This window comes from Acanthaster planci, linkage group LG05, assembly GCF_054643075.1.
Source record: "Acanthaster planci isolate LZ-2023a linkage group LG05, COTS_SCS, whole genome shotgun sequence".
Taxonomy (NCBI): domain Eukaryota; kingdom Metazoa; phylum Echinodermata; class Asteroidea; order Valvatida; family Acanthasteridae; genus Acanthaster; species Acanthaster planci.
In genome coordinates this window covers 19877302-19887006 of record NC_141781.1, presented here as the reverse complement: position 1 = coordinate 19887006, position 9705 = coordinate 19877302, and the positions used below count along the sequence as shown (strand labels likewise).

At 41.5% G+C, this 9705-nt stretch overlaps 1 protein-coding gene across 4 annotated transcripts in view; it reads left to right on the top strand.

Annotated features, from left to right (window-relative positions):
• The first annotated feature begins 945 nt into the window (after window positions 1-945).
• Window positions 946-9705, top strand: part of LOC110989444 (mesotocin receptor-like) — a 56728-nt gene continuing 47968 nt past the window's right edge. For 3 of the 4 annotated variants that reach the window (XR_015425268.1, XM_022253828.2, XM_087137009.1), the window contains exon 1: window positions 7851-8133. The gene's annotated coding sequence lies outside the window, so the exon portion shown is untranslated. Of the gene's footprint in view, window positions 1762-4161; window positions 4256-7850; window positions 8134-9705 lie in introns of those variants that run through there. The other variant, XM_087137008.1, reaches the window with a different exon arrangement.

The window sequence follows — 9705 nt, the reverse complement described above, 5'->3', positions numbered from 1 at the left end:
TCAAAATAGCGCGCCTCCAAGAGTTTGCAACGCGTTGGCCAATTACAATGCGCGAAATCTGTTGACTCTTTCCAAACGCGCATTGGATCAACAGATTTGGCGCATTGTGATTGGCCAACGAGTTGCAAACTCTTGGAGGCGCGCTATTGTGAATTGCCCGTATTGGGCGATGTTATCAATATGGCTTTTGAGACGGGAACGTCAATTTTACACGAGGTTTGCCCTTCAACCGACGTATATAATCAAATATTCATAAATACAGCAGTCTTCCCGTTCAGTAACTTGCAACGTGACCGTGTATTTAAATTTGTTAGTGCTCGTTGAGAAGTGATAATGTCCGCTGCGTAAATCATTCGCTGACACCCAGTTACCAAACAGTTAAACCGATTTTGATTGGTCAAGAGTCTGTGCGCCCGCGGCTGGTCAAGCGCATCCAATTGGACAATTTGCACTTGGAATATTCCATAAAATGGACGGGGGTGTTCGGGAAAATGAAAGCAAACATCTAGAACAAAATCGCTGTAAATCCATCAGATATTGACTTCTGTTGGCTGTCTGACGAAAAAGGTATTTATGCATGAGAAAAAATAGCGGCTCGGGTGTTGGTACCGTCTATTCTCCTCAGGTCAAGCTCGTATTGATTCCCTTGTTCTTCTCATTGTAGTTTGATAGTTACGAAAACCTTGCATGTTTGGTCTATTCTCCACTGGTTGACTCATTGTAATTACAGGAGCTGCATTTAATGGTCAAAATAATCCCACCGTACGCCCTGAATGGAGGGCTTTGTCCAGCAGCAGGTCCCATTGAACCAGCAGCTGCGTGGTGAATAGACTGTATGTGTGGTATGCACTAATCTTCACACAATGGTGCGGTAGTAGCAGTCCTCAGTTACGAAGGGGTTTCAAAGGGAGACAACTGTGTGCATGTATTACACTTAATAAGACCCTCGACGTGTGTAGCCAATTCGAACTACTGAGACGAAGTGATAAGCGTGGAAAACAGTCATTCCTTTCCGAGTACCTTTAATCTAATATCGCAATAATTTCGCAGTTGTGCTTTCCCTTGTTTCAGGAGGTGAAATATAAATGTCGATTCCAACTATCTTCTTTAGTTTTCAGCCTTGACACGCGTAATGCAGTCACTGTGGTGAAAAGACAGAAAAATGCTGAATTATCAAAATTTTGTCTCTGACCATCTGAAAGGCAGTTTGTGCAGACAGTAAAGAACGTCATGGAATCAACTGTGAGGCACCAGCCTATTCTACCTGAGGTTGGAAAGCTCACTGGGCTATACGTATCTAAGATAAGGAAGCGGTTTCCGTTTCGTAACATATGTATCTTACTCCCATCTACGTTCCGCATAATGCAGGCAATTCTCCCTGGCACTATTGGCTTTTAAGTCAACTTATTCGTCTCGCCACGGGTGCCAAGCGATCACAATCGGGGATTCTACGTTTCCCCGCCTCTCGCTATCCGTTGACCCAAAAAGATAACTCCGAGTTGATAGTGACGTCAAGGAAGGTCGATGTGTATCGCTCTAATTTGCTGAGACCGCCTAACCTTGTCCTCGCGGGAGCAGCTCCTCCGACGAGCCGACCTTTCGTCGAGAACTCATCACACCCTCGTTGTGAAATTTGGCGGGGACGGCGTTACATCCTCGCAACGCTTGCTGGAGTGCATTACGGTCGTACTGCTGATATTGCCGGAAAGGGGGGAGGTGGTTGATGATAAATACGCAGAAGACAATGGAAAATACATACTTGTAAGTTTTCCCTTTGTTTCTTTAGCTAAAATGTATATAGACTTAACACGGCTGATTTTGTCAAGAGGACTTCTTCTCGTTTCTATGAATGGACAAAAATTATGCCCGAATTGACCACCAACTGTGTTCATTGTATTACACATGTTGTATTCTTTTACTGTTTTTTATAAACACGTAGTTCCCACCCTTGGGATTTCATAGACCATATACAACTTCTGATTTGAATGGCTTTTGTTTCGTAAACATTGGTTGATTTTGCGGATTAGATTAGTTTTGAAGGTGAAAGCAAAGAATTCCTATGATATTGGTTAAATTGTTCGACTTCAGTGATAAAAGTAATGCACAAGCACCACTTGACAACCCCACTTGTCAATTTTGATAACAAAGTAGAATATTCCAAGGTTTATTACACTATTGTAATATACCTACTTTTGCAATGTGGGCTTTTTGTGACAAGTACCGATAATTCCACATAATTCCACAATCGGTGTATAAAGCAAAAACAGAGCCTAATGTAAAGTAAGTCAGTCTGGACAAAAATGCTGGAATGCTGGTGAATAGCCATCATTGTGTTCTTTAATTAAATCGAAACAGTAATTGCAATGCGTAGAGTTTGTCTGAAGTCAATATTTACATTAAAGACCTTCCTCTTTGTAGTTTTTGCTTATCCTAAGTGTTTGAATACCATACGCAGCTATCAAAACATTTATCAGTAGAAAGGTCTCGAACGAATTAAGCGTGGTGGGAGGCCATCAGTATTTTTTAATTTGGAGAAACGCAATTGTGATATTAGAATTATTAGTAGACTTACTAAAGTGGACATACCAGAATTAAAGACTTCAAACAATATTACTCAGGAAGCCGTTGATTTTTTCAATTTCATAAAGAGTGCCTACTGTTAATATCCGGTCCGTTTTTGGTACTTAAGTTCTCCAGTTTGTTCTAACTTGATGAGAGATATAAAGAAACTGGTAGGCTGTTAGTTATTCGACAATATGGTAAATGTACCCCCAACTTGACAAACCCCGTCAATTCTTAATGTGGGGACCAATTTCGTTTATTGAGCACTTCGTGTAAAGTACCTTTTGGATGTATTGCCGAGCGACTCAAAACATGTCTTTCTACTGTCATTCATGAAAATCAAAAGGGTTTCTGTTCAAGGACAGTGTGTTGGTGAGAATATTTGTTTGAAATTCAATTCGATTTGTTTAAGGACAGTAATAACATCCCTGGCAAGTTTCCGTTGATGGCCCTTACGACAGCATTGGATCTCTTTTAACTTTGGCCCCTCTGTTCAGTACGGAGCTCTGGAAGCGCCATCCTACTTGTCGAGATCCTGACATATTTTATCTCAGGATGATGACATATTACGGGCAATATGGCGGCACCATAAGAGCTTTTATCGCAGGATGAAGACATCCTGTAAAGGACATGCAACATCCCGCGGTAATTTATCATAGGATGACGATATCCTAAAAGTTGGATGACGACACCCTGAGTCAACTTATAATGGGATGACGACATCGTAAAAGTGCTATGATGACATTATTTGTCAATGGGTGCCATGACAAACCACCGTGAAAACAGGTGGCCTGAGATGGTAGTGTTTACAAAGCATTGTCCTGTTGCCATACACGATATTATTTAGATGTGATTGTCCAACGCGTTGCAAACCCTTGGAGGCGCGCTCTTGTGGCAAGCCCGTGTTAAACAGTAAACCGGACCCCTTTTTCACTTACAGTATGGATTGTTGAGTTTCCTTTTTATTACACGTGTGATATAAAACACACGATAAAGTTTTAAGTAGAGTCCTAGAAGGGACAAAAGTAATAAATGCTTTCATAAACATAGGCCACCGTAGTAAATCTATCGGCAACGACAGAAGGGTCTACTAACCCGTGCTCTGTAAGCAAATCAAAGATCTAGTCGCTAAGGATTGCCAATTATTCAAACATTTGGATATTCGATCCATTATCGAAGAGTCGAATAATTTTTTGAAGTGGAATATTCCGATGTGAAAATTAGTGATCCATTCGAGGTAAATGCCCAGAATTCGGCCCAAAAAGCTGCATTCTGAATGTATATTGCAAGGTGTTCCAAGTAAATTTAAAAGCAGCTTTATGTAGGCTATACCAAACACTATGGCCAAACAAATTCTTAATCCTCCAAATTTTGTTCGTGTTACATTTTGTGTAAATATGCATATTTTGTGGAAAAAAGGACCGAATATTCGACAGAATGGAATGTCCAATACTTAAATAGCCTATTTAGATATTCAAACGGCCTCAACCATAGTACTCACTATCTTCACAGGTATAGATCGAGTATGAAATGTGCCAAAGCCAGGTTTTCCGTAAATTCTTTGATTTTTCTTTTCTTGACTTTGTGTTTTTGCCACAGATTGCCTTTTATAGAGAAATATATTGTGGAGGTCATCAGCTCTGTGTCTTGGCCGGACCGAACCAAACAACCATTTGGAAACAGCCTAACAAAGGTAAGGGCAGATCTATAATCAAATTATGTTAGGGGAATTAAGGGGGGTTTAGGCCTAAATTAGAACCTTTTATTTGCCTTCCTGACAGGCGATTTTTAGGGCATTTTACACGCTTTGAAAAGGAGCAGAAATGGTTTGCCCCCGTTGGCTCCCAGTCTACCAATCAACGCAGGCACATAAAAAATGCACATCAATCGTATAAGATGACAAGGCAGCCAGCCTAGCGCCATTTCTTTGCAAATACATGGGCATTTTCCGCACAAACGTTTTCACGCCAACAGCTCCGATAGAAACACTGGTAAACAGAAATCTGAACACTTTCTGTAGGAAAACTTTCTGTAGATATGCAAAAGGCATTTAGGCCCCAATGAAATTTGACATCACCACAGAGCAATATTAATGCGCATGAAGGGCTGTTAATGTTATTCATAAACTAACAGTCGCTGTGGAAATGGAATGAGTTCTATGCACCCATCTCTGCATTTCATGAATACTGACAGGAGGAATGAACTCCAGTAAACGTAATATGTACATCAGTAATTGGAAATACCGTCCTTTGAGGGAAGTCTGTTACAATTTCTTTTGGTAGAAGAGAATTCATGCATTTGGTCCAAGCTGCCTATTACTCGGTTCCAAAGAAAACGAACTGCAAAGAAACCAATGCATCGAAACAACTAAATCACAGAATACTGTTGCATGTTTTGCACTAATTAATTTATTGTTTTAAATTAACCGACAATGTATCATTTACTATCTAATGCGTATTTGTATTCATATCACTACACATGGTCGTGAAAAATACGCTCTACTCTTACTTCCCTTTATGGCAACCTGAAATTTTGACTGATAAGATTACGTTTTATAGCGTCTTCTTTTGTGCTTCAAAAAACGCTTCCAAAAACAAAGTAATATCATGTAACTTCCGATAATCATCATGCATTTTTACTCAAGGTACGCATCCCCATGTAGGCAGACTGCCGAAGACATGCAAAACCGACCTTGCTCAAGTTTCGAAAAACACATTGGGCTATTAGCGACGTACGGTATACCCTCTGCTGGGATATGTATATTAAATGCCATACCTCCTGCGTGATTTCTGTTGTTTTGGCCCATTTCTCTACTCTAGAATACACAGGCCCATCCGGATTGCCATGGCGACATGTTCACGCCGGTAAATTTAATATGTTGGCGGCGATACATGGACACTGGGGTGATTCAATTGATGCTTCGTACGGAACACGTCACTTGACGGTATATTTTCGCAATTTCCCCTCTTGCGGCTCACTCGTCCACGGTCATTCCTTCCAATTGCTTCCGTCTTTTATTTCTGGTTACAAAGCTTGTCCTGTATTTTTCGCAAAAATTGTCTGTCCCAATAAGATTATTCGGGCCAATATGTAGCGACCTGCGCATCGACCTAATTTCGTTATGACTGAATTTATTTCCTGACATTGTCATTTTCAATTGTATATAAAGGAACACAAAACTTTTGAAGAGTTTTCTCTTAGAGTAAGAGACTCTTTTGCGCTAAAAAGTTAGAAGATCCTGAAACTCCTCAAAACGAAAAAAAATACAGAAATCCCGAAATCAAAACTAAACAAATCAAATCCATTACAAAATCAATAAAAACTCAAAGCTTACAGTTCCAAAAAAACAAAACCAAAACTGAAGAACAACGCTTTTTTAGTGAAAGTAATCGGCAATTTTTCACTTAATAAAAAAATCAAATGCTTCAACGTCTTTTCATCCCGAAAATTGGTCCTTATTGTAGCGTTTTAATGGCGTTTTCAGTTACTCAGGCTATTTGCGTAAATAACTATACGTTTATTCAGTATCTTTATTAATCAGCATCACATTACAGAGTCAGGAACAAGGTCCAGTTTTAGAGGCAGGAGGAAACCGGAGTACCCGGAAAAAAACCTGCGAGAGCGAGTACGGACTAGACACCAAATACAATTAAAGCCTGGGCCGAGGCGGGACTCGAACCCGGGCCTCATTGGTGCAAAGCGGGGAAAGCACCGTCTCGCTAACCCGCTCCACCGAATTCGCCCTTCATTCCTCGTAACTTTCTGATACTACGCGTTCCTTTGTCAGATGCTGTTTCAGGTGCGTTTCTGAATGTACATTGACCACTGAAGCGGTATTTACAAAATACTTTTACTACCCAGAAATTTCTTTGTATTTTATAACTAGCAAGTATACCCAGCAAGATATGGGACGGAGGGGTACCCCCCTGACATGCCCAATCCCTAAACACACTTAAGACTATTATACCTAACACATTTCCCCAGGTCTGCAAAGAATTCCAGAGATTCCAATCAAACAATAACCAACACAAAGGTTGGAGGGGGTGCTCTCCGTCCCATATCTTGCTTCATAATGTTGCATTTCATGTAAGCTACTTTACTTGCCGATTGCTATACAGAGACTTGAGCAAAATTAGTAATGCCGTGAGCCAATGGACAGCATTCATCATGCTAAATAAGCTTCAACAGACCTTTTCATATTAAATTCCTAATTTTTCTCGCATGCGCACAAATAGCCTTGGCGGCAAGAAGCGTGAGCGGACCATCGAAACGTACAGCGGTGTGAATTTGATCATTTTCTCTCAGGTTTTCTGCATTTGTTCATTTTGTCTTCAGAAATTACCATAAAATTGTTAGTTTCTAATCTAAGCGGCATTTTCGTGCTCTATCAAAAGACTTTATAATTGTGATTTTCCTGTGCGCACGAGATTGTGGTATCTAAGCCGGTCTCCTTTCGTGCTGTTTCATAGCAAAAACAATTTAATTTTTTTCTGACAAAAAAAACGAAATGAACAAAGACGAAAACCTGAGAGAAAATGTAATGAACCAGATCAAAATCGCACCCCCGCACGTGTTCAATGGCCAGCTCTTACTTCATGCCGCCAAGGTCATTTGAGCTCGTGCCTGCATAATTGTAAATTTGTCAATGAAAAGGTCCATTAAGTTCGCAGCCAAGGGAAGAAAACAGTCTCATAACGGACAGCTTAATTAACATTCAAATCATGGATTATGGGTGTCCTGAGCAGTGGCGTAACCCGTGCCCCCGGCTGCCCCTCATGTGAAATTAAAGAACAACCACTGCTGCAGCTCATTGTCTTTTGGTGCCTCCTTAAAAAAATGTGTGCACCCCCGGGTGCCCCCCGTACATAATACCCCTAGTTACGCTACTTAGTGTTACAAATTATTCAAAATGAATGAAATACTTAAACGTAGACTCTTCCTTTAGGTTTAGTTAAAAATACAGCCGTCTTAAGGTTCATTCCGGGGCCCGAATTCTTCCATTTGGATTATAAGAAAGAATGGACAGCTTGCCAGCAACAATTGCCGTTCACAAGCCTCTGTTTTCAACAAGATGACTCTTTCTTTAAGCGTCTTACTGGTGTAAAGGACGGGCTAGCGGGTATCAACACATCACATGCAGGGTGACGATGCGGTGATGTATGGCACACTCCATCCCTGCCCGATCCTGGCACCAATCCCCGCCTCTTCTGCTTCACGTAAGCAAATTATTACATCACCCAGCCACTCAAGGCTGGCTGAACTCGCCCCCACGTGACGGCGGCGCAGCGATTATAACCATCCCGCATGTGTGGCTGTCGGTCATTAACGGCACAGCGAGGGATCCTTTCCTCGACAGTCAGCGATCGACCTGCTCGCGTGACTTCTGCATGGGGACAATTTTTCCCTCTCTCGGACTACGGCTTACAACAGCGGATGTTCCGTGAGCATTTTGATTCAGTGAAACCTCAAAGTACTCGATGAGCGTTTTGAGGAGCTCCAAGAGCAGGTTCCTTTGGAAATTGCGTAGATTCTAACCTTGCCAGATCCCGAAGCGTGTTAATATTCCAAAAGGTAAGCACATCTTCTTTTTAGCAACAAAATAGAAAAGATTACGCAGTTCACTACAGCTGGTTATATTATTATAGAATAGAACACCACGAATACCACTCCAACTGATTTCTTGCTTGTCAGGTTTCACACGACCGTATTTGCAGTAATCATCGAGGCGTTTATCTCTAGTTATTAGGAAATTAAAAACGCGTAGACAGTCGGTGGGTTGCTAAACAGAGAATGTTGGTTCGCACAGGGTACATGCAAGGAACTGTTCCCCACACGCATGTACAGTTTGCAAGAATTATGGGTCAGCAGAGAATAATATGTTCAAAGCAACTAATTAATAGGTCATTAAGAACAGTGAAAAAAAACTTATGTCGGGCCCAACAGTGTCTTATTGGCATCTTCCAAGATTAAAAAAATGCCATGGGAAAGGGGGGGGAACAAGGTAATTATCGGCAAATTCGTCAGATGTGAAATACTTGAAGGTCACTCATCCCATTCTACATTGGTCGACCCTGCAGCCTCTAAACACGTATTTGTATTGCCACGTCCAAATTGCTGGCAACGGTCTGCAAATTGGACACACGACCATGAAAGTGTGCTGATTTTCGATTCCTCATGAAACCGTGCTAGGAAATCAATATAGAAACTATTAAAAGGAGTTGAAATATTTCCAGTTGTCCCACGAGTCTCTGTCTTGCTTGAACTGACAGCAATTCCGTGTCGGGCAAAATCTGGAGCCGCAAGCCAGCAGCTCCAGGAAAAGTGGGCCTTGATCAGGTACCCGCGAAACGGTTTAAGCTGTATGCTCGTTGAGCTTGACCGTACAGCAAGGTCGTAGAGATTTCACGCACGAAGTAAATTACACACCACATGCTGCGCAATAATTGATTGGCTTTACAAACAGCATTGGTAACAAGAGAAGTAAGAACCTCTTTCGTTGATGAGTTACAGGTATTGGTTTACAAGCTGTCAACGCCCTTGGTCAGGTTGCTATTCAAACGCATGGCGTTTTCCCGTCGGATTCATTATTCAAAGTCATAAATCCGTGCAACGGTTTAAGCATCCGTAAAAATATGCAGACCCCGTCACACAGGTGGTCTCATCAGATAGGAAATACCGCCAAGAGTATGCCGCTAAGAGTATAGAAATAGTCAATGCGGGAACTTAACACCAGATCAGGACGATAAATGTCGGCTCTTCCCGTTGTCATATAAACTAACGGCTTGATTTCCTCGAAGCAGGCAGTGTTTTAAAGCAAATGGCAAATGCGGTTAAAATAACGTGATTGACTTTCAGATCGTTTGAATTTATGTTTAAGGAGAGACGTATCAAGAGGAGTTTCGAAATTTGGCGTCAGGATGGAAGTTGGGAAGTTGAAGTCAAAATGTAATTTGCTGGCTGCAGGAGAGATAAATCGCAGAGTGCGATTACACTGCAAAACTGTGATGTCAATTGGACACCCCGGGTGTTATCAAAAGATTACACCAGACGGGTGTCGTCCTCCGATAACACCAATTTAACCCGGTCGGTTTTACGATGTTTTATACATCAGTTACCTCGCATCGTGCTTATCGTAATTTGTGG